The following is a 24,683-nucleotide window of genomic DNA, read 5'->3' as shown; positions in this document are numbered from 1 at the left end:
AGGGAAAAGGGCCAAAGCAGACAAAGGGCCAGATGCCTTTACAGCAGGAAAATGACCTGAAAGAACACACGCTGAAGGTGAAACAGAGCTTTGTAAAGCATGGAGCCCTACATGTAATTTTAACATGCTCACCTCAAGACATTTTAAGTGTCTTTGTTTTCAGCAGATGCTGAAATCTCCCATCTGAAACTGATGCCTCTATTGCACCTTCTCTTGAACATCCGACAAGCTTGGGTAACCAGAAGAATCAGTCTTTTAGGAAATTCTTGTCTTGCCAGTTCAGATTTCCAACCAACATCAAACAATATGAAAATTAAAAAATAAGATTGCATAGAAAAATATTTCTGGTTTATAAATCTAACTCAATGTTAACGTGTAGTAGTATATAAACCACACTGTTAGTATTTCTAGCAAAGCCTCTAGTCATATAAGCTTCACAAAGAGTGATATCAATGTATTCATCCTGTAGGCATCTACTTTAATAAATTTTGGGGGAGACATTTTTAATCAAGAAATACATCAACTTCCATATGTTGAGCACATTTGGGGAAAGCCACATAAGTATATTTAAATCCAAACCTGTGCTATTTGCTCAATGTTATTTAATTATTCACAGAGATTATAACCACATTTAGTTTTGTGTTGTAGAGCTGAGGTTTGACTCCTGTAGCGGGAGTGTAATGAGCTAAGCACAAAACCAATTAGCGCTTCGTGAAAGGAAGAATTTGGGGAAAACCCTTTACATTTATTTTTACATTAACAACCACAGAATGATTGTAACTTGTACCAACTTCATATACAGTTGCATGTTTTAGATTTTAGATTGAAAGCAGCAGCTGCATGTGCCAACTGTCCCATCTGAATCACACTCGCTGTATTACCCAAAATGTCAAGCCAGTGTCTCTTAGTCTGTTTTTATTACCACACCAGGCTATTGCCACTAAATTATGTTCAGATACATTAACTTCCTTCAACAGGGAACCAGGAAACACCACAAGAAATGAACACTAATCTTCTAATGCAACAAGAATAAAATATGTCACTGATTAAATCTTAATTAACAGTTCACAAAAGGCTGCTTTAATGTCACGTGGCATATGCGTCTTAATTATCTGACTGCTCTATCACTGTTTGCATGAGGGAAACGGTTTGTACAAATTTGCAACTGTTTTTCATTTCTTTTTCCTTTTCATTTGTTTCTTCCATTTTTAAAGTAACAGAAACTAGTTCCAGTTTCCCAGTGATTAAGACAGCTGCATTTGATTGCTTTAAAAGTGTTGTTTTCTTCATGTTCATTTTGTTCTCAGCTCTTGCAGCTGCTCATATATATACATACCGCACCCACCTACACAGACAGACATATACTTCCCAAACTGTTACACAATCATGCATGCAAGCCCAAAAGAATTAGTCCCTTGTAGGTCACCTGAATACATGTGGCTAAAGTTGCAAGAATGCTAACAATCTGTGCCAACTTCCTTAATATTGCACAGAAGTTCCCAATAGGTATGTTTACAGTACATTAATTTTCATATATAGAATATATTTCATATATATAGAATATATTTCATATATTCTATATTCTATGGAACTCTTAATAAGCTAATTTTGAACCTGCAAGTCTATATAGTCATAATTTGCCATAAATAGCAGCGGAAATTCATCACATAACACTATTTCCTCAGCTTTATGTGGCCCGCCTAGACTTTTGAAAGTTCAGAATTTATTCTTCCCTGATTTTACTTACACCAGGACATTTAAGCAGGTACTCTAGTAATTGCTTTATCCTCAGACATGTTGCCATAACTACATAACTCAGCAGCTAATGACAAGAAGAAATTCTTGATTAGGATAGGTTCTTATTTCAGTTAAACCTCTGGTTAAGAACTTCTGTTAACTAGATATGTTTACAGACTATTCGAGGCTTCTTCCATGCCCGAAGCTGATGCAGAATGAGAAAAGCAATGTGGACTGTGCAAGTGTCAGTGACCATGTGCAGCACCTGGCAGCATCTTGAGCACAATTTGTGCGTGTGAGACTCCTGATGACAGCTAGACAGTAAGATGAAAGCAAATATTTGCCTCTGATGAGCTCTTCAAGCTTTTGAAGAGAGCAAACAACGTAGGCACAACTTAGCTGAACATAAATGTATTTTCTTCGACAAATTAAATACTTCCACGTGGCCTGAGATTCCCAAACCCCATTACTGCCAGAAGGCGGTCTATACATTTCAGAGCTTCTGCTAGACTCAGCTGCAATTAAAAGCTCCTCAGCAGGAGGAATTTCTTCACTATGAGAGTGTTGAGGCCCTGGAACATGTTGCCCAGGGAAGTTGTGGCTGCCCCATCCCTGGAGGGGTTCAAGGCCAGGTTGGATGGAGTCTCCAAGCTGCCAATTTCAGTTGTTATAAAAACTGGAACCATTATAAACACCAGAACTGGAAACAGGCAGCAAAACCCTTAGAACTCTTGTAATTGTCACAAGATTTGTTTCCTTTTAAAATGAATACATAATTATATTGCAATTATCACAAAATAAACCAACTATAATCTGGATTGTTACTGTAATTTTTATCTTCCCTTCTGTCCTCAGCATTAAATGAGAACACACACACTATGTATGTCAGCAGACAAAACAGATCTAACTAAAGAAAACCTATTGTCATTGCAAAACGTTTTGGAGGAAGAAAATAATTCTGCCTTACAATGCTGAGGCTGGGGATTATGAATGATGTTTCTAGTTTGTTTCAACTCCGAGAAACTTAAGTATTAAAAAAAAACCAAAAGCCCAAATCTCTTAAACCCCACTCAAGCAATGTGTCTTCTTATATGACAAAGCCATTAAGTATGAATGCTCTGGCACCCTCGCCAAGAAAGTCACAGCATTTCTTTATAGTTGTGGCACATTTTTCCCCTCAATTTGGCTTTTCCTTTAGACCTCACTAATATGCTGTATTGTATCCTAAAACCTCACTGTTGTTTGCAGGGTACGCACGGCTCAAATTCATTTTAATGAAATAGTAATTCATCCCCCTCTGGCCCTAAAAAAGCCAACATATGTGTAACTAAAACTGAAGAACTCCAGCAGCAACGCGTTGCGTCTCTTAATCGTTGGTGTAACTGAAGGCACATGAGAATGAAAAACAAATGTGAAAGCTTTCTCTCTGTTCTTATCAGCTGCAACTAAGAAATAAATTAAGCACTGCCGTTGCCCATACAAGTCAAAAGATAAAACACAGTCAGTATCTGTACCCAGAGGCTGTTACACATTTATTGCGTCCCAAAGGAATGGTCTTTTCGAGTGACTGTTTCACTGCATAATGAAAATAACTGCATAGTAAGTGTGATCTCTAACACAATATCTCAATAGGCAAAATTTAATGGAAGGCTGTTCATAGGGGACACCGGTCTTTCAGTGTGTGTCCTTATGCATCGTTTCATTGCCTGACCTCTTTCATTTTCTGTCCCAGGTGAATCTCATCCTGATGATGCTCTTTGAAATGCTGACAGCATTAAGGGTAACCTAGCACGTTCCATTCCTTAACCTAAACCAAATCCAAAGGAGCGAAGAAGTGAGAGAAGCAGAAGTTTACGCCAAATTAGGTGCAATGCACTGCATCCAGATAAGGAACACTTAGGCATACAAATTCCACGTCTCCAGAGTCTACATGTATGACAGAAAAGGATTACATTGTCCTGATATGTTTTTATACAGCAATTCTTCTCATGACATTACTTAGCCATTACTTATTCCCAGTGATGTTACCAGGGATGCTTTTCATACAGTTTATTTTGAATCCTGTCAATGCCAAAAACCTACTACCTGAGCCAAATCTCCTGATGTTTTCATTTTCTATTATGCTCATATTTAGCCTCTTTCACATTTTACTTAACATTTCTCTTCTTTGAAATCACTGCAGTTTGTCCAGAGAAAAACTGAGGAGAAAAGCAAGCCTATATGATAAAAGGAAATCATGCACACAGCATACATACACCATTACCAACACACACGTACATTCAATTCAAAGTCACCAGTTATTTTCCACTCAAAAACACAGGAAACCTGTAATGCTCCACAGTAACTTTAGAAGAAATAGGTATTCAGTTTGAGAGCTTTTGTGAATTAGTCTTTCTCGCACTCACTTACGCAGAAATACAAGTCGGGCTAATGAAATGAAATCCTTGTTCTCTAAGGGTCACTTGGTACTGAACAACTGTCCAAAGCACCTTGCCACTGCCCTACTTTCTATTGCTCCCAGCCCACACACAAAATTCACTTAATGTAGTTGCAATCCTGCTTTATGAAGCCCAGCACCACCAAACCTAAGATTAAAAGGCTGGCCTTTTCTCCAGGTGATGGTACATACACGGCCTTGCTGGGCTGCAAAATAAACCTAATTATATTGTGCAGTCCCTCAGCTGAACTCTCTCTGCTTACAGGAATGCGAGCAGAAGCAGCAGGTACCTGGGTATTCAGATCGTGTCATCTTCCAAGACTTAAAAAGAAAATAATTATCCCCTAGTAATTGAAAATACAAAATGAGGTTTAACATCATGTTCTGATCTTTTTATTTCATGCTGAGAGAGGATTAATTTACTGAAAATGGAAAGTGCTCCCAGACTGCTGTACCCAATATATACCTCACGCACTCAGTGCCGAGGTGTGCAGGGAACTAGATACAAGACTTCAGACCTGACCTATTTCAGTGTATACAGGGCTAAAAGTCAGACTTTCCCATTATGAGTGCTATACAGCTTTATTCAAGCCATTTGCTCTCACTGTGTCTGTTAATTATTCTGTGCACCAGGATAACGACCCTAGGCTGTTTTGAAGACACTTGACATTTTTCTGTTACTGCAGAGGTAGTTTTCCTAATCAACAAGGTTTCTCTGTCCTATTATCCAACTGTCAGTGACCAAATCTTTTCCCTTCCCTACAGAAATGCAAGATTATCCCTTAGTTAAAAGTCTCGTAAGCCCGTGAATAGGTTTAGGCAAGATCATCAGTTTGCCAAAGCTCTTGAGGAGACTCTGCTTTCGTTATTTCTTAGACTGAGTAGCCTCTCCACCAGGAGTTCATAACCTGACCTCTTTCTTCAGGTTTGACCTCAGCCAGGCAACTCACTGGCTTTCCAAATTCACAGACAATCGTACACAGCCCCTTCTCAAGTTCTCGGAAGTGTTTTTCTGTCACCTCTGAGGTAAGGGTTCATGTTCGTTTCTTGCTCTTTCATAATGGCACCTCCCGTCCCTCCGGTGAAGGGTATGTAGTTGCTCCGGAGGGCAGGAGCAACCTCTCCGTTCTCCAGAAAGGACATCACGTCTTTCTAACCCATGAACCTTTCTCGTGTTAAATAAACATAGAAATCAAATACCATCCACTACATGACTGAATTAAAAGGTAGTTTGGGGATTTTAGTGGATTATAATGTGCTGCGGAATTTTGTTAAATCAAAAGTAAATAGGATAAACCTTGTAATAAGGCACGAGTCCTAAAAGCCACAAACAAAACTATATAGAAATCTAAGGTGACAAGATGCCTTCTGTATTTTTGGTATCACTTTGCAAAGGTTTGCTAGACACACCTCTGCATTTTCACACGCTTTCAGTATCTCTCAAGCCTGCTGTTAGCTCTTTAAATTTTGTAATTAATCTTAGCACTTCTGACTTTCTAGAAGTTCTTACATGACATTTTTCAAATGACAACTGCAAAATGTTTTTCTGACCCTTGAAAAATATTTCCAAGATTCTTTTTCAGGAATCAGAAAAACACTGTCACCCCAAAGCTGTCAAATTTAAGTGTAGGCTTCCTCTCACTTGCAAAGTTGCCCAATTCAGAAATGTAGATGTAAAGCTAAAGAAACCTGTGGGAAGCTTGACAAACATTCTTCAATACTAATAAATTTCAGAAAAACAATGTTGTTTTACCAGGCAAGCATTTACAAAACAAATCATATTTCACAAAAAAATTCCCATGAGGCCAAACAGTCTGATGTGACTCTTAATTCAACTTCACAGGAAGCCTGAGGCAAAGCAAACATAATCTGTATCGTGCTGGCTATGGGAAATTCTCTAACCACACCATCCTTTCTGCCCTGTGCTAACAAGGGATTATGAGCATTTTTGGAAATAAATTAATTAATCTGACTTTTTTTGTAATCATAGATTGTTCAGAGTGATTTATACATATAAAACATTAAATCTCACTGAGCTTAACGTCTCCCCAAAAGAATTTCCATATGTAATAAAGAATAATGCTTTATGTCTGTGATAAAGGCTGTCATTTTAAGATGCCTGCATTTCTCAAGTGTTTTCTGGGTCTAGCATATACAACCATAAAAGAAATTGTATCTGGAATAGAAATGATAGATAAACCACTCCTTACAGTAGAAAAACAGTTTCTTTCTGAAAATGGAAGACTGAATAGGAAAGGCATTTTTTCCTAAGATCCCTGGGGTAGTTTCTATACCCCAGCATCTTGTACATTTCTGATAACTATATATTTATTCTCACATGCAACTTTACTCCAGATTGCGTAAATAGGTTCTCAAAGCTAAGAGAAACTTGGAAAAGCTTGCTTAAAAATATTTAGGGAGTTACCAGAGACTCACAAGGCCCTTAGTCACAGAAGCATCCTCTCTAAAAAATGTTTCTCCCTGTAAAAATGAAATGTGATTGTCATTAGTCGGTGTCAGGGTCCTTTAACTGCAGTTAATACAAGCCTCCTGTCATTGTAGTCTGGAAAGAAGTATAAAACAGAGGAATTTCTATCCCCACCTCTGCTTTAGTGTGTTCACATCTTTCTCTTCTCTCTTCATTTATCACTACAATGTGAATTCAGCAACGGTTTAAAGCCCCACACCGTGCCATTATCTTTTTGGCCTCATATTGTTTTCTTTTTCTGTAGCCTGATGAATACGGAATGCATCTTGAAAGGCTGTAGGGTTTACTTTTTACACAGCTCAAAAAGATGTAGTGCCTATAACTGCCTGGTTTTGTTCTTTAATCTTTGATCAAGAGCGCCAAGCAGAGAAGAAACATCATATAAACCCTGTGACATAGGAGGACAAAAAAAAGTTCTCTCTATCCACCAAAGGGAACAGAAATGTTCCAACTTCATACACAGGTGTTCTATTGCTGCTAAATCTTATGCCGCCAATAGAAAAAGCAATGAAAAGCGTTCCAAGTCAGTTTTCCTGTATTTTTAATCTGTACATAACTCTTAAAAGCTACAAACTGGTTTTTTTTATCGTTATTATTCAGGTCATCTCCTGAAAGACTATTCTACAGTAAGCAGCAAAGCACAGACTAGAAATGTATTCATTTATAAAAAGAAAAGAAAAGAGTAGAGTTAAGAGTCATGCAAGGGTGCAACTGTACAACTGGGCTTCTACTGACACTATCCCAGATGATATCTAGAAACAAAGTTCTTAAAAATCTGAATTTCTTGGCTTTAAAGCTGACAAAAGTCAAAGTAGTATAGACTTTTCAGCACCTTAGTCTACTGGAGTTCATTAAAATACATATTTCCAAAGGCTGACATCACTCAGCACACAGACTGCAGGAGCAGTTGGACACTTAAAGCAACTGCCTACTTCTTTACTCCTTCAGCACGTGAATTCATGGAAACCATCTTCAAAGTACACAGCACCCAACAGGTCACCAGTTGTCTAAATTAGAAAAATCAGTAATGAAACCTACACATCAATTAGCACAAATTCTCTATACATCATTAAAGACAACCACTAATAACTTTTACCTAGGTTCCAGGTAGCAGCATTTCATTTTTCCACCTTAAGAATTCTACACAAACCCTTATTTCAAAGCCTCAAGAAAGAGAAGCTGAGGTTTAACACCATGTGCCACCTCACTGGCCATTGTCCTCCCTTCCCCTCACAGGCAACGGTTGTACCTGCAGCAGCCCCACTGCACACCCTGCTGGAGCTCACCCAGATGCTGAAGCAGAGTAGAATCATAAAATAATTTGGGTTGGAAGGGACCTTAAAGCCCATCCAGTTCCGACCCCCCTGCCATGGGCAGGGACACCTCCCACTGGATCAGGCTGCCCAAGGCTCCATCCAACCTGGCCTTGAACACCTCCAGGGATGGGGCAGCCACAACTTCCCTGGGCAGCCTGGGCCAGGGCCTCACCACCCCCATGGTGAAGAAAGTCTTCCTAATGTCCAGTCTAAATCTGCCCCTCTTCTGTTTGTACCCGTTTATAAACCGAGTATATAAAAGTAGACCAAGGAGCAGAGAAATACCAGAGAATTATCTGTGGGATGAGGCCGTAGAAGAGGCAGGTGTACCTGAGTAAATTAAACAATGTTCTAGTCAAAAAACATGGGCATTAAACGGAACATCAGTCCTGCTCAGATGTGATTTGTATATATCCTGGTATGTTGGTGACCAGGTTGGAGAAGAGTACATAGTCCTTCCGCCAGCTGCACAAGCAGCATCAAGATGAGTAAGAGTGCATGGAAAAGCTCTCAGAACAAGGATAGAGCTCAACAGCACATGGTAAGTTTAAGTTGACAATCAGGTTTAGATGTAGAGAATAAAAGCTGAGCTAAAGAAAGCGTGTAAATTAGTAACTAGTATTGCTGTACCTGCAGAGGTACAGTTGCCACCTGTAAATCATAAGAGGACTTTACAGAGAAAGCCTGTATCATCTGTACCTTCTGTCTTCAAGAGCTCCGCCTATAGTCGATGGCAATGAAAAACAAAGGAACTTTTATGTTACCCTTAAATAATACCAGAAATTCTGAGACCAAAAAAGAGAATCTACAAGTGATGAGAACACACGACCATACATGAGCAACAGGGCAAGCCAGGTAGATTCTCTCTGGCTTTAAGACACAAAGAGAGATGAAACGTTTCGCTAATGGTTGTTTGATTTTTCAGTTCATCAGGGTTTATTGTCAGGAGCTCATAACGCTCAGATGGATGTAGAGTCTGCTTTCTGTCTCTTTCTGAGTTTACAGTTGGCTGGATTTGATAAGAATAAAGAACAGTAAATGTAACAAAAACAGGGAAGAGAAATGTCCCAGAGTTGACTCAGACTACAATATCTAAATAAAATAATTATATATAGGTCAATGCAATTTCTGTCCACCTGTTTATCAGACTGTGCCATAAATAAAACAGATTGTCCTTAATGAAAGTTTACTTCAAAATCTCAGGCTAGAAAGCCATGCGCAAAGAGACAAGATGGCATTATCTACAAGGTGGAAAAAGTTTTTGGATCCTTTAGTTACCCTCTTTGCAGAAGGCTTTGTTGATATTTCAACATAAGCTAAGGCATCTTTGTTGTCCAGAATGTAAAGAAAAAGAAGCATAAAAAAGAGCAGAGATTTATTAGCAGTTGTTCCTTATGCTTAACCAGCTTATTCTCCAGCATCAAAAATGACACTGTACCTGCCCAAGCTTTTGCTTTTTCCACATTCTGTCTGCACAGACGGACACGTTACTGCAAAATCAGCCATTTAAGAGATTAAATTGACATTAAAACACTTGAACCCTGCTATTAGAATGCTTAAAAGGATATATACCATGAACCAGACCAGTTGCAGAGAGGAACTGGCACAAAAGACAATGCCACGATGCCGACTCAATTTACCTCACTCTGTCCTACCATTTCTCCTCCCTAATCCCAATGTTCCAACTGGGCTGCAAAGGCAGTGTTCACATGTCAACGTAAAGAAGGCTCATTAAAGTAGATTGTGAGACTAGAAGTGTGATACTCATCATTCTATCAGCTATGTTAGGCTAAAGACATATACGCTGCACATGGAAACTTTAGTGCACAAGAGCTCAATTTCTAGTTTTGAAAAAGCCCTTTAGGAGCTCTGACGAAAGCAGAGCGGGTCAAGAGAGGACACAGAGCAAAGATACGAGAGAAAGAAAAGCCCTTTCTTTATTCTATATCCCAAGCACTCGGTTTATGCTGAATCTCTGCATCACCGAAGCAGCAGTGTAAAAGCAGCACTGTAAATCCTTCCTCAGACCATTTCACGAATCATACGTGTAGGAAGAGATACACAATCCTTTTTCACTTTCTCAGCAGAAAAACCAAGAATCGGTGATACTGGTTCTGTCATTTTACAATGAGGGCAATAAACAGATGATGAAGAAAAAAATCATTAAACTACGGGGCAGACTGAACAAAACCAGAGATATACGGGATAACTGAAGCCCTGATTCAACTGTTCCATTTTCAGGCTTTATATTTGAGGAAGCAGATGTGTGTTCTAGCCTCTACCAGAGGCTCAACGTGATGAGTGCCTCAGCAGTAGCCTGCAAAAAACTATTTAGGCAGTCTGTGTTCTGTATGAGACAGTTTAAATGACATATTTCCATATGGGATGGAGAAGTAACAGCACTGTGACAAAAAAGACTTGTTAAATAGTGCGTATGGAAAACTCTATAATCAGTCCCATCTAGTTCCTCTAAGATATAATATGGTCAGATTCCACTGTAATAAAGATCATACATTATCAATATATGTAGTTGGAATGTTTTCACTGAAAATTCTCTGGTGACAAAAGCTCTATTTAACCAGACAAATTAATGAAATTAATTTGATTAATTTTTCTATGGTCTTCAACAGACAAGTACCAGAAGGGCATGATACTATTTGTATAAGAGGCATGCCTCGGAGCATTTTACAGGTGTGACTAGCATAACATGTGCATTTTGGTACAGTATATTCACACATACACAAACAGCAGAAACCAGGTTAAATCAACTTGGATTATTCTGGAAACAGAAAAGAAAAAAAACCCCAAATACTCATGCCTTCTTAATTTCCTTTTCTTTTTCTTAGATATAAATCAACACTGTTGTGAAAGAACAAGGAAACTCATATTAAACTGCAGAAATTGGGTCAAAACTGTTTAATAAAACAGGGGTTCTGTGGAAATGAAAATAATTCTTTTGGCTTTTATTCATCACCATTTCTAGCAGGATGTGCAGAAAAATAACCACATTGCAATGGAAAGAGGATCTAGTGGACATTTTCTCTACCTTTTCTGTCTGCACGGATCACCCCTTTACTTTGTGCCCAGACTCAGATGTGTGATTCTCTCTACGACAGCTCCAGAAACGGCTAAAACAAACAAGAAAAAACAATCTGCAGCAGTTACGGTCTTCGAAGACAACACTACAGTGAGGGAAACAATTGCTAATTTGGTTCATCGAGGCTCACCAGCACTCTCACAGCTGCATCACATTCTGCAGTTTGACAAACCTTTGCTTTTAAGCTGTGGTTCTTTCCCTGCCATGATTTTAAAAGCTATAACTGCAACAGCCACAGACTAACAATATTAGCAACAAGAATAAACAAGCCTGGATAAAGAATAGGAGGTTTCAGCTCTACCACACTGAGACTTTTCAAAACAGAGGTGCTGTAAGAACAAGCACAGCTCGATTATTCTATTATGCAGTCTCCTCAACTCGCGCTTTTCCAACGATTCCAGATAATCGTATTAACAGCTTCAAACATTACGTAATGACATCATTCAAACGCATTGCTCCCAAAGGTTTGATATGCAATCACGGAATTACCATTCATCATACATTTATGACAAATCTAATGGCATGAAATGATGAGTTACACAACACAGCTCGTGTTAGCTTCTCCCTTAACAGTAAATGCCTTCTCCTAGCTCAAGCACCTAATCATGCCTGAAGCTAAGAAGATGTACAGTTACCCTTAATTTGATATCTGAATTAAGAGAAGGACTTTACCCGAGGTCAAGAATTGACTTCTTCAGTAGCCTTTCAGTGTTTGATGTATGGGCTGTATTTTTCAATACTGTAAGGGCCTCAGGAACAGAAGTCTTTTTAAAACTTAGTAGAATTTAGGCATTGGTGTTGTATATTCTAACAACCCAGAGTGGCTGCGCTAAAGAAATCAAAAGCCAAAACCTGACATATAGCACACGGATGCTTTAAAATCCAGAGCAAGAAACATGTGTATCACTAAGTAGGCTGTGCAAGCACTGGAAAACCATGTCTTGACGGTATCTATTCAGAAGATTATTTGAAATTTCAACCGCAGAAGCATCCAGACTGCCTAAAAGGATATGACATCCCAAAGATCCACTAAAATACAGTTCTTGTGTCTGTACCTGCTCTAGAGAAAAGCTGCCTTCTGCAGGCTTGGTAGAAATCAAAATTGCTGCAAGCAAAAATTAAGTGCCAAATATTGGAGTACATACACACCTGAGGTGTGCAGCGCAGAAAATGTTCCATCCAAAGGTACAAACTAACAAATTCTCAGGAGCGATTAGGGCACAGATGACTCTTACAGCTCTCAAAAATAGGGAATGTAATTGCTAAAAAATATATTCCTATGTAAATATTAAATATTTAAATATGTGCCCTAGAGATCATCTTTTGCGCTAGAGGGAAATATTTTACTATTTCACTCCTGCTTCCAAACACTATCCCCCTTCTGTCTCCATGTGCGGATAAAACTTAGGCGTTCATTCATATTTAGGCAAAATGTCTTAAGAAAAAGTTGAAAATGGAGTGCACACCTGCCAGTGCTACTTTTAAGTTTCCAATATAACTTTTCAAGCCATGTCATTATTGGTTCTTTTTCCTATTCCGTGCTTCTTGGAAAAACAAGTTCAGGGGTTTTTTTTTGTTGTTAATTTTTCCTTCGCCGACTTTCTTCATCTTGGTCCTGATTCTCAGGAAACTCCTTCTAACCTATTTTACAATGCTTCTTACCACTAGTGATTACTTTTCATGAGTTCTATATTTTTCTTTCATGCATCATTCATGCCAATAAAATGAAGATGTGTGCACTCAAGTGAAAGAGAGGCAAGGACGCACAGAGAACCCATACAGCCATTTGACCACATGCTTCATTAATTGCCTCAGAAGTTACCTCCTCCGGTTTTCTTTGAACTGTGGCCTCCTTGAGGACAGAGCCTTTTCGTTTTGAGGCACGCTCCTGTTCAGAAATGTCACCTCACAAAAGGAAAAAAAAGAAGCTAAAAAAAAAAAAAGCAGAAAAAAACCCAACCCACTGAATTTCAGATTATGCCACTTTTTGAAAGCTGCAAGGAAATGATGATACTTTACCTCAAACTGTCAGATGCATCTTCCAAAATCCCTCATTGCTATGTAATGTATTACCATAGCAACTTGTCTCTCCACTGATCCAGTGCTCCCTGTGGGCAGGCTGTACTTTGTCAACGCTGCCGCTTCTCTGATGATGCAAGGAACGCTGAGCAGTTAAATAGCAAATCATTAAAGCAATGTTCCCCCAGTGACCACGCTGAATCACAGAAGGAACGGATACCAAAATTATGGCAGGGGAAAGGGAGAACGGAGTCAGAGGAGCTTGCAGCAACTGGCGTTGGAAGAAAACAAATGTGATGGAAAATAATAAGCAAAGCAGGAAGACAACATCTAATGCTTGATTTCCTAAAGGAAAGGAGAGCACAGCATCACTATATTGTAGAGCCTGATTTTATAAATCTTGCCACTGATACACTTTCTTTACCAGTTTTCTTCTCCTAGTTTTCATCTAGGTAATACGAATCTTGATTAATACTAAATCTGCTCAATGACAATGGCCAGCCACCATATCTGTGACTTCAAGCACCTGACTGCATATTTTAGTAGGCATGAAAAGTAGATCAAGACAAAAAAAAACCCCAAACTCGTTTTTTCTCTTTTGCCTTTTGTATTTCTTAATCTTCCATCTTCTCATCTGTGCACATAAAACTTCACATCAACCTGTGGCAGCATCCTGCCCCACCGAGCACACTGTTCTCCCTCGAGAGAAACCCTGTTGCCCGTACAGTACAAACACTTACTCTTCACATACTTTGCCTGCATATTTTCCCAGTACGCCCTACCTGACATGCAGAGAAGGGAGATTCGGAAGCATTACAACACTTCTTCCACAGTACACAGGGGATCAGTGGCAAAGGTGGGAAAAGATACTTTGATAAGATACTAATTTCAGTTTTCCACTGTTTCCCTTGTAATATAATAATTTAAACCCTCCCACCTGGAAAATAAGAAAAATGCCTATTAAAGGAATTTTAGATAACTATTGTCTACAGATACAGACATGTTTGAAATATTTCTGTGTCACAGAATCATAGAATAGTTTGGGTTGGAAGGGACCTTAAAGCCCATTCAGTTCCAACCCCCTGCCATGGGCAGGGACACCTCCCACTGGATCAGGGGCTCCAAGGCCCCATTCAACCTGGCCTTGAACCCCTCCAGGGATGGGGCAGCCACAGCTTCCCTGGGCAACCTGGGCCAGGGTCTCACCACTCTCATAGTAAAGAAATTCTTCCCAATGTGCAGTCTAAATGTCTAGTTTCTACATAATTGCAGAATCCAAGGCTCATTCTTAGAAATATCTTATTTTTAATAGCTAGAAAATGTTACCCTATGCTTAGGGGTAGGCACAGTTCTAGTCATTTATACAGTTTGGAAAACATACATCGTTCCTGTGGAATAGGTATGCATCAGAATGATAGAGGCAGGATGAGCTGCTTCTGTCCTCCTAAGCTGCAGTTTCTCCTCCCACACTCCCTATGTATTAACATGGAAAGAAAGCAAGTCAAGGGGTCATCCCCACTTTCACAGTGAGACTGTGAAGCACAGCTAACAAAGTTGGGGCAGCTACAGCACACAGGATTGAACAAACCTTGGCTACTGCACGTATGTTGCATGAACAAGCTAATCTTTATTCTCAGTTGTTCCTGATCTACTAGGGAAAACCAATGTGATTAAAAACACTGCAAAGAAAATCACTTTCTAATAGCTGTAGTTTACATGTGTAAGCTGGGACTCAAAAGATCAGGCAGAATGCTGTTTTAATAATACTATGACAGCCTTTCTCTTTTATAATCAAGTGATCAGACCATTCTGTCACTGTAAAAGGTTGCTGCAGGTTTAATACAGTGAGGATTATTTGAACAATGGTGGTTCTGCTCTCCAAATCCAAATTTGCTTCACCTCCTTCTGCTTGCTTTCGTTCTTACAAAGCAGCTGCTTGCTTTGCAGAAAACCATTTTATTTCCTCTTTATTTACTCAGAAAAAAAAAAAAAACCCTACCTAAGCTGAGTGCAGAACTCTTGAGGGAAGAAATTCAGCACACAAACCAGAGGAAAGCAAATGTCACCCCTTTCTTCAAGTAGGACAAGCAGGAGGACCCAGGGAATTAGAGGCTGGCCAGTCTTACCTCGGCACCCAAGAAGGTGATAGAGCAATAATGCTGGAAAACATTTCCAGGAACATGAAGGACAAGAAGGACATCAGTACATATTTACCAAAGGGTAAACTTTTGCTTAACCAAACTGAGAACCTTCTACAATGAAAGATCACCTCGCTAGACAAGGGAAGAGCAGTGGGTGTTGCCTACCTTAACTTCAGGAGCACTTTTCATACCATCTCCCCATCAGATTCTTGTAGGGAGCTGTTGAAACATGGGCTGGATGAACAGGCAGCGAGGTGGATTTAAAACCACCTCAACATCCCCATTCAGGGGGCAGTAATCAGTGGCAGCACATCTAGTTGGAGGCCCGTATCTAGCGGTCTACTCCAGGGGTCAGTACTGGGTCCAATACTGCTTAACAACTTCATTAATGATCTGGATGTTGGAGCAGAATGTACCTTCGACTCTGTTTGTCAAGGACTCTAAACTGGTAGGAGTGGCCGATACTCCAGTGGGTCATGCAGCCGTCCATGCGGACCTTGGCAGGATGGACAAATGGGCCTACAGGAACCTCATGAAGCTCAATACTTCTTTTATTCTGAGGGTGATCAAATACAGGTTGCCCAGGGAAGTTGTAAAAACTCCATCCTTGGATATACTCAAAAGCCACGTGGACATAGTCTTGGGCAACCGGTTGCCAGTGGCCCTGCCTGAGCAGTGGAGGTGGACAAGATGACCTCAAAATGTCTCTTCCAATCTCATTGATTCTGCAATTCTGTGATAAGCCAGGCTACACAGACGTTTCAGAATTCCATTTATTGCCTCTTAAGAAATCTCCCATCTGTAGTTCTGTCAAGGTCTGAGTCCTGAGGTACTATGCTAATTTGGTTGCTAATGCAATAGCATTCTCTGCACCACACTTTGAAGGGGCTTCTCTGGGTCCTTCAAGAAAACTTATCTGCCTTAATTTTACACGTGCTCTTTGTTAAAAACCCTCTCAGCTTTAGGTTCTTTTCGTTTTGCTCTTTCACCTTGCACTAAGCCCAGAATGTCATGATATTAAGTCACCTTTCCCAGAAAATATCTGCTAGGCAATTAATACTGAACTTCAAATGCTGAGCCTGGTGTGAATGACATTTTGCTTGCTTTACCAATTCCCATGTTGTGGAAAGACTGCTCATGCGTATAGTACAGGAGTCAAGGGACTTATAAATCCATTTGTTTTGATATCTGAAAAGACAAAGCAGTCTTAAAATATTATGAGCTTCAATTAAAGTACAGCTGAGGGCAAGAGGCCAAAGCATGACTGTGAGAGCAGCAGAGCTGAATGCTGACAGAAACAGGGATGGAACGCTGGGATTCAGAGCAACTCCTGTAACTAATAAACACAGTCAAAGGTGTATTCCCTTCAGAGCAGTTCGTTAAGTTCACCCAGTTACTGCTATGCGCCTTCTTACACAGAAGTCGGAAATTCCTTCTTTTTTTATGGGCTGGTTTTACATTAAAGAATTTAACAATACCTGATAAAGAACCTTCCTTCTCAGAAAGGTCAGTCTGTAAACAGGATACATTAAACACATATCCAATACAAATATGCTCCAGAGACACCTTAGGCAGTAACCTGGACTTCCAACTCACAAGTTTTTCAATTAAAGGCTCTCTTCAGCTCTGTCGCAAGCTATTACACGACCTTCACCTACTCAATCACATTCTCTTCCCCTATTTTACACAGCCATAAAGAGGAGCTCGGTTCTGAGCTATTTCACAACTGATGTGTTTCTGTGTTCTTCAGGCTGTGGGCAGTGAGGTTTAGGGGTCACAGACCTCTGCATGGATGGATTGAAATATTTTTATATTTTACTGTAGCCACTACCATTGAGCAATCCTCATTATTGAGAAATAAAAAAATATTTTCCATGCCTGTTTATAGAAAAGTCCAGCTACGGGACAGATACCCACTGATGGTTTTAGAAGACTGAAATAATTTGGAGAAAAAGAAGGCGACCTAGAACTCCAGAGGAGTGCTGCATTGCCCAAAGACACACATAACTACATCTCATCCGGAATACAAAGCCATCTACGCATGATAGTGTGCGTCCAAGTGTCTAAATGAAAAGCAACAGCAGTTTGTTCTGTTTGAACTGCACAATTTTACCTAATGATACCTGAAAATGTGCTGTCTTCATGTACTACTTTAGATAATTGTTATCTTGACTAAAATCCAGTAGAGACGTACCTGGCCTCCTACATTCAAAGAGGTCATGATTGTGATTCCAGTCCTTACTGAATGTTAAACACACTATCATATGCATGAATATTTTTTCTGTTGGAAGATGAACAGGGTAGCATTTAATATCCATGCAGCTAGCAGACAGGACGCATCCCGCCCAGGGAACACCCTCTGTAGCGGTGCACCTTGCTCCATAACATACATTTTACTGCTTTCAGTGGTAAATGCTCAGAGAAGAAAATGGCAAATGTTTTGGTCAGAGCAAAACGTTTCCTGAAAAGTCAGAAAAATGCATTTGGCCAATAGGCAAGAGAAATACAATCTCAATAGATAACTGACTACATTAGCTTGAAGGAGTACGAAAGGAGGGGTAAACCACGTCATTGTTTAAGTGACTTATTTCTGAATTTCTGAAGGTTTACCTTCCCCTCTTTTTAAGAGCAGAGGGAGAAAGAAGACACAGCAGCTTATCCTACACAGCCCTGCTTCGGTGACTGGACTACTCAACATTTTGAGTCCTCAATGAGCAGTGGTAAAGTATCTCTCTCTGTCCAGTTCAGTCACTATTGTAAACATTAAGTATCATGACTTTAAAGGGTAGAAAAGCCATTCCAAAACATCCTGTTGCCCATCACATCTTGTACTTTCCTGGCTAAGGGAAAGGTGCAGTACCAGGTGTATGTCCTGCTGTGACAAAGGTTGAGTTAGTAATTAGAACTAGAGCTTCCCTGCCAGCTGCTCCTTACACAGATACCTCCCTCTCCGTTGTGTACTGGACTATAGAACCGGAGGATTCGTCTACTTCTGCTTCCAGTTTTGTGAGCTGTGTTCACACATTGAACTAAATAATCAACGATGCGCATGGCTCTAATTATGCCCCACTGCTCAAAGAAATACGAATAATTTGTTATTAGAAAAATATCTAATTTCAGAAAGCAGGTAAGGACTGCAGTTCAGAAGAATGTTGCTGCAGGGTGGCATTTAATACCCTCTTCACTGCATTTACTCACACTGCAGTAACTCACGGAGTAATGCCAAATGATGGAATAAAAGGACAGAACACGCTACTTCTGCTTAACACTAAGGTTAAAATAGGGTGCTTGTTCTCAGCACAGGAGATCCAAATTCCAATTTGTAAATGCTTCCTTGTTTTAATCATTCTTTCTATTTTATCCTTCCGTGTCAGTGCAGCAGAGGAACAGTATTTGTGACAGTGATTCATTCTCCTTTTTCTGATCCGCTATCTTGTGACTGAATTAAATTATAGGGATTATATTTTCATTTTAAGAGCTGTGTAGACATCACTGATGTCAGAGAAGACCTAAATTCTCCATACTTACAGATTATTAAGTGTTTTATTTCATTGCTCAATTTGAAAAGGTGAAATGCAGTCATCTTTCTATAGCTCAGTGGTAGTGCTCCATTTGAGAAGAATATCAGCTTCTTCTCCATTAAGCACTCAGAAGTCCTCTGCTATAAAATCAATATACTCAACTCTATGCAAAAACATCCAAAACAAGTCTTTGTACAGGATGACAAACAACTAACAGATTAGATACCATGAGGATAAATAGGAGGTGCTCTTGTCTGTCTCTTTTTCTCCTAACTTCAAGGGACCTATATACACCAAGGACTACACTGTCATAATAGACATAAGTACCCTCTTCTTATCTTATCACCCAAAAGGGTTTACGGAAGTGCAGCTGGATCTTAAAAGCTTTTTCCTCTTTCTCCTATGCCAAGTAGTTCCCAGCACAGAATAGGCAACTCAGCCAAAGGTCACGCCAGTGTCAGGCTGTGGTACGGTACCTCCAGGACTCTGGAAAGGATCTAAAGGCAAGGGGTAGTTAAGTACAATTAAGAGCAACACCAAAACTCTTCTCAGCTTTACCAAGCAGACTCTGGACAAGCCAGGAAAGTACATAACGGAAGTTCTGTATCACCTTTTATTTTGCCAGATCTGGTACTTGACTGGGTACAGCTGAGCTGAATGCAGTAGTTGGAACCAGAAACATTAAAAAATAACGGTAATACTGGCTGTATTTCTGTTGCTAAGGAGCACTGGCTTTGGATCTGAGCACAAAGCCAGGCTCTGTGACCCACGCATGCATCATCAGTGCTAACTGCCCAGTGCAGACTTAACACAGGGGTTTGCACGTTGAGCAGAAAGACCCTGCTCAGCCACAGAGCATTTCCACAGCTTCATCAGAACTGCAGGGATGAATAGGGTGAAAACCGGTTTTGATTCCAATGAAGAAAACAGCGATACAAGATTTGCCGAGGGATCTGCTCCTTCAAATGTACTTATGATTAGGAAAATTGACAACATAAAAATTAATGAAGACACAGCATGTCGTAAGAGACAGCTGAGATTCTCAAACAGATCTTATCAATTCCTCACTCCACAGCACTGTCATCTTTACAATCAGTAAGAAAGTACCTGAATTTGAGCTCTAAAAACTACAACAGACACAAACCTTAAGGATGTGCAGAGAGAAATCTGCAATTCAAAATAACTCTGTTACTTAAAGGAAGATTTCACTAACCTCTTGTGAAAGGCTGGATAGAGTGGACTGTTTTCAGTAAAAATGAATAAACAAAGGGGAAGAGATGATTTTTGTTTCCTTCCCCATGAGGGGAAAGAAGGGATAAAACCAACTTCAAGACATCCTGGACCTCATACTCTTGACTTTTAGAACAGCAAATAAAAGTTTTCAGCATAAAATAAAGGGGGGATGACAACACAACCCTGCTAAACGACAGCACATTTCCCTATCAGGACTGCTCAACGTTTGTTCTGCTCCCTAGCGCAGCCGCCAAGCCACACAACTACAAAAGGTACAAAGGATTCACACCTTCTTCGTGTCTCTGCCGAGGATACAGCTGGAGTCATTTAGGACAGCCTTTGGCTAGATACTGCCCGCACTCAAGGATGTCCACCCCCAGCCTATTAAACGGCCTTTATAGCAGCTTTAAAGGCTACAAGAGAAGAGAAAATCCCTCCCAAAGGTATACCACACTGTAAAAATCACTCTATGATTCTCACTCATAAAATGACAGCCATAGCTCTCTTTGTGTAATTGATGCTTCTTTTAAAACCACCGCGTTCGGTGGCCAGAGCACGCTGCAGCCAAGGCTTTCTGAGCATCTGTTGGATTCAGGTCAGGAACCAACGAGCAAAAATCTATGATCTGTGCTAGGCAGAAGGTCGAAGAGATGATCACATACGATGATCTTTCCTGGCTTTAAGTTTATGAACAGCAATCCTTTACAATTCATCTCATGTATCTCTATATTACCTTTATTAACAACAGCAGAGTTTGAGTCAAAATATTCATATTCACTCTTATTGATTTATAAAATACTGAAGTAAGTCACAGTCTTTGTAGGGAGGAATTTGAAATGCTAGAGGTTTGAGTGAATATTACGCATCTTTATGAGTTCAAGTTTGTTACATGCTTTGATTTATATGCAGTAGGTTATATCCTGTAGCACTGTAAATTTTGTAAGTTGATAGAAGTAGGATTGCTGAGCCTCCTTCTCCTCCCAGCAATGCATTTACAGCTAGATTTAATAGCAAGTGTAAGGCTTTTTCTTCATGCATAATGCATATTTCAGAGATGTTACTCCTGTCTTGCTCTCCGTTTGCCTCCACATTTCACTACTACTGGGTGACCAACAGCCATGGGTTTCACAAAAGAAATCAACAAACAGTGATAGGACAGCACCATCCTGGTGGGTACAGAGCATGGTGCAACCCCTCAGCCCCGAGCTCACCTCCATTTCACACCCGGCCAGTGCTTCTGAGGCAGAATGCTGAAGAGTTCCCAACCCCAGAAGCGTCAGTGAGGTTTCTTCAGTTCAGCTCTCACAGCTTTATCAAATACTTTCTAAATTAGAAAGATTAGAAGGAAATAAACATCTATCTGATAAGAACTTTACCAGGGTAATAACATTTTCCTGTGGGCAGCGGTATAGCAGTGCCACATAGGCTAAGACGCCAGGATTCAGCATCCATGCAGTGTCACAATCATCCAACAGCAGCATAAATTAAAGCGTCACGTCAAATGCTGTCAGTATTCAATGCATCGCATCTACAGCCCTGTCCCTAGGAGGGGACCAGCCTTCCATGACAGCAGAAGTGCCTACTGGACTATTCCATTTTAGTCAATTTACTTACTTGTAGGTGCCAGTATCTAACTGATATCCAACCTTCTTGCTTTTTGGCTCGCATAGCAATATTTACATATTTGTTGCACAATTAACCATACTAACTGATCAGGTTTGTGAGAATGAGAGGTGTGTTATGGCTGTGTAGAACACTGGCTTAATTTTAAGCTGCTGAAAGATTAACAGCCAGTAGAATCATCCAAACTATCATGCAAATACAGATACTATTACACTACTGTTCCCTGAATTTGAAAATGCAATTGGCAGATACAGCTATTGAGATACGGTCAGATTCTCTTATGTTAATCATTAGGTAGGGGCAATGTTTTTTTAAAGGGAGCACTTTGGAGAAAGGGAACATTTCCTGCACGGGAAGTTTGATAAGGCAAAGAAAAACATATGCACCATTATTCACAGAAATTCTTCTGAGACACACTGTGGGCAGAAGCACAAAACATTTATAAAGAAGATCTTCCCTGACATCTCCCTGCCTTATTCTAGAGGCATATGCATCTACAAATCTAGGTCTTCTGAAAAGGAACAACACCGCTGTCCTCAGCAGATTCTATGGTTTGATATGTTTAAACTTTAAATCAGGCCAAATCTAATTAAATCGATATTTTAAATCTGATCTATACTAGCACAAATGAAAGCAGGTCATAGCCCTCTTTTAATCATTTTTCCTTCATTCCCAAGTAAAAAAAAAAAAAGTTGTCCTTATATCCTTGAAAGATCTGTGCAGTTGCAATGTATGACTTTTAGAACTGAGTGAAAAATGACAATTGGCTTTCATGAAAAATTTAGGAAACAAGACGTTAGCTCCATAGTCTATTTGCTCTTAGTTGATGTGATTCAAATACAAATGGACTGAAAGTACACTTTTGTCCGTTTTTTTTCCCTCATCTCTACATGTGAATATGGAGAAGTGTTCCACTCTAGAGCATCCATAGCTATTTTCCATATAACATTCCTCATTAGTTAAAATATCATTTACCAGCTCCTCCCAAAAAGCTCAGATATAAAACCTACTAAACAGGTAAATACTCCTTTTTATCATTTAGAAAGTATTAATTAATGATAATATTATAAATGTGCAATCACGATTATTGCAATTTAATTGATTAAATGTAAACATGCACAGGAACCCCACGTGGGCTATTCCCAGCCTTTCAGGAGCAACTGAGGAGGTACAAAAAGCCACAGACTGTAGAATAAAGCAGCTCTTCAAAGGCTGTTGGATGGGATCAGAAGAGAAACACTGTTCAAAACCCTAGCAGGTGCAAATCAGCTCTTGTGGAAGCAGACATCAAAGCCACCTCAGAGCCCGTTGGGCAGGACATCCCCAAGGCTCCGGTATCGCGAGCCTAAAGCGGAGGCTCTGCACCTTGACAGAGCGGGACAGCTAAAGGATCTGAGAGGGCCTCTCACAACCATTATGCTACACTGCTAATATTTACCATAATTGCACGCTGATGAGTTTTTCAGTGTCTAACGTTGCCAATTAACATAATCATCTGCGATGCAATTATGATATTACCCTAGACAAACATAACTGACAATTGTATCTGCTATTGCCATGCGTCTCGTGTCTGCACGTTACAGTCTGTATAAGCCAGTAAAGATCACTACTTATGTACTTCATATCGCCACTGTTTCTTCCCTCGACACATACTCTTGCTGCAGTTCTTCTTCGGGCTGACACCAAGCCCAGAAAGGGTATACACGTCTGACAGAGTTCTTTGCTACAGATATACAGGAGATACACCGTAACTTCCAATTTACAAAAGAAAATAAAGCCTCCAACATACTACCACTAAGTAACATACGCTTCGCTTTTTCTCATTAACAGACATTTAAAAGGAAGACATTAAATTTACACAGGGTTAAACCCAATGAGAAAACTCAAACTGCTCATTCATTAACTCACTCACCCTTGTGCCTCCCAGGCCATTACTTCCCTTCTTATTGCCGACTTGCAATAAACTTCTTACTTTACTGCCCAGCAAGTTGCAAAAATAGAATGATGGCTACAACGTTATCTGATTTACAAATAGATGAAAGCAAGGACTGAGCATGTATTGCATTATTAAGATCTATGCTACAGTTTTCCTAATATACAAAATGATTTATTACTTAATGCACAAATAAGTGTTCGGGTACATTTTTTCCTGAAGAATATTATTCCTTTTACTGCATTTGTAAAGCTGGTTCATTTATACGTGAGCCTACGAGTATGGAGCCTTTTGTGTTCGGTTAGTCTGTAGAAGCAAGGCGAGTCTGAGTTGCAACTTGAAAATGCCAAACTGGCACTATTTGCAAGGAAAATGAATTTTACAAAATAACTGTTTGGCATAATCTACATATGCTGCAAGTTATTTTCGAAGGGGTGAGAATGGTTTAAAACAGGTTTAGGTACTAATAAACATGAAAAAGACTCATTTAGCTTTTTATTTCAGAGAAATATTAAGTGTCTTCTCCTTCCTTAGAATTCTGAGAGTAGCCTACTTTACCTGCACTAAATAATACATTTAATTTCTCTTAAAATTCCATTCCTCTTAAACCACCTCTTAAACTTTATTCTTCAGGAAATTAATCGAGATAAAGCTGCAGTCCTCAGGTCTACGAAATCAAGAACCCACAGAAACTGAACTAGGAAAAAACGGTAGGAACAGCAAGCTCACAGCCTTTTATGTGGAACAATAAATGTAGCCATGTAACCTATAATGTAGCTATAGCAATTTGTTTATTTTTTACCTGTATCATCATCATCTGTACTGTGGCAGTGTTCAGAAACTGCAAGGGAATGCCAGGATGACTGTACTATGTGATATACAAAGCAATTCATTATCACAGTTGCTTCTGAGAGCAAGAACATTTGCTTTATTTTGAGATAGTAGGAAACCAGAGTAAAGAGATTTATTTTGACTATACTTTTCTCTCCTACAAGACCACTCTCTCATCGCTTTTTAAAACGAATTTGGTGTGGAATGAGAGAGGTAGGAAGGGAAAAATAAGAAAGGGATCACTTTGACACCGAAATTCAAGAAAGATTTCTACCTATTCAGAGAGGGCTGAACGACACATGAACCA

At 39.7% G+C, this 24,683-nt stretch overlaps 1 protein-coding gene across 20 annotated transcripts in view; it reads right to left on the bottom strand.

The window, feature by feature from the left end:
* RBFOX1 (RNA binding fox-1 homolog 1) overlaps positions 1–24,683 on the bottom strand; it is a 1,213,941-nt gene that overhangs the window by 1,137,835 nt on the left and 51,423 nt on the right. The gene's annotated exons all lie outside the window — the stretch shown is intronic.

This window comes from Cuculus canorus, chromosome 15, assembly GCF_017976375.1.
Source record: "Cuculus canorus isolate bCucCan1 chromosome 15, bCucCan1.pri, whole genome shotgun sequence".
In the NCBI taxonomy this organism is placed as follows: Eukaryota; Metazoa; Chordata; class Aves; order Cuculiformes; family Cuculidae; genus Cuculus; species Cuculus canorus.
Note: the sequence above shows the minus strand (reverse complement) of the source record. Positions and strands in the feature narration are given on the sequence as shown.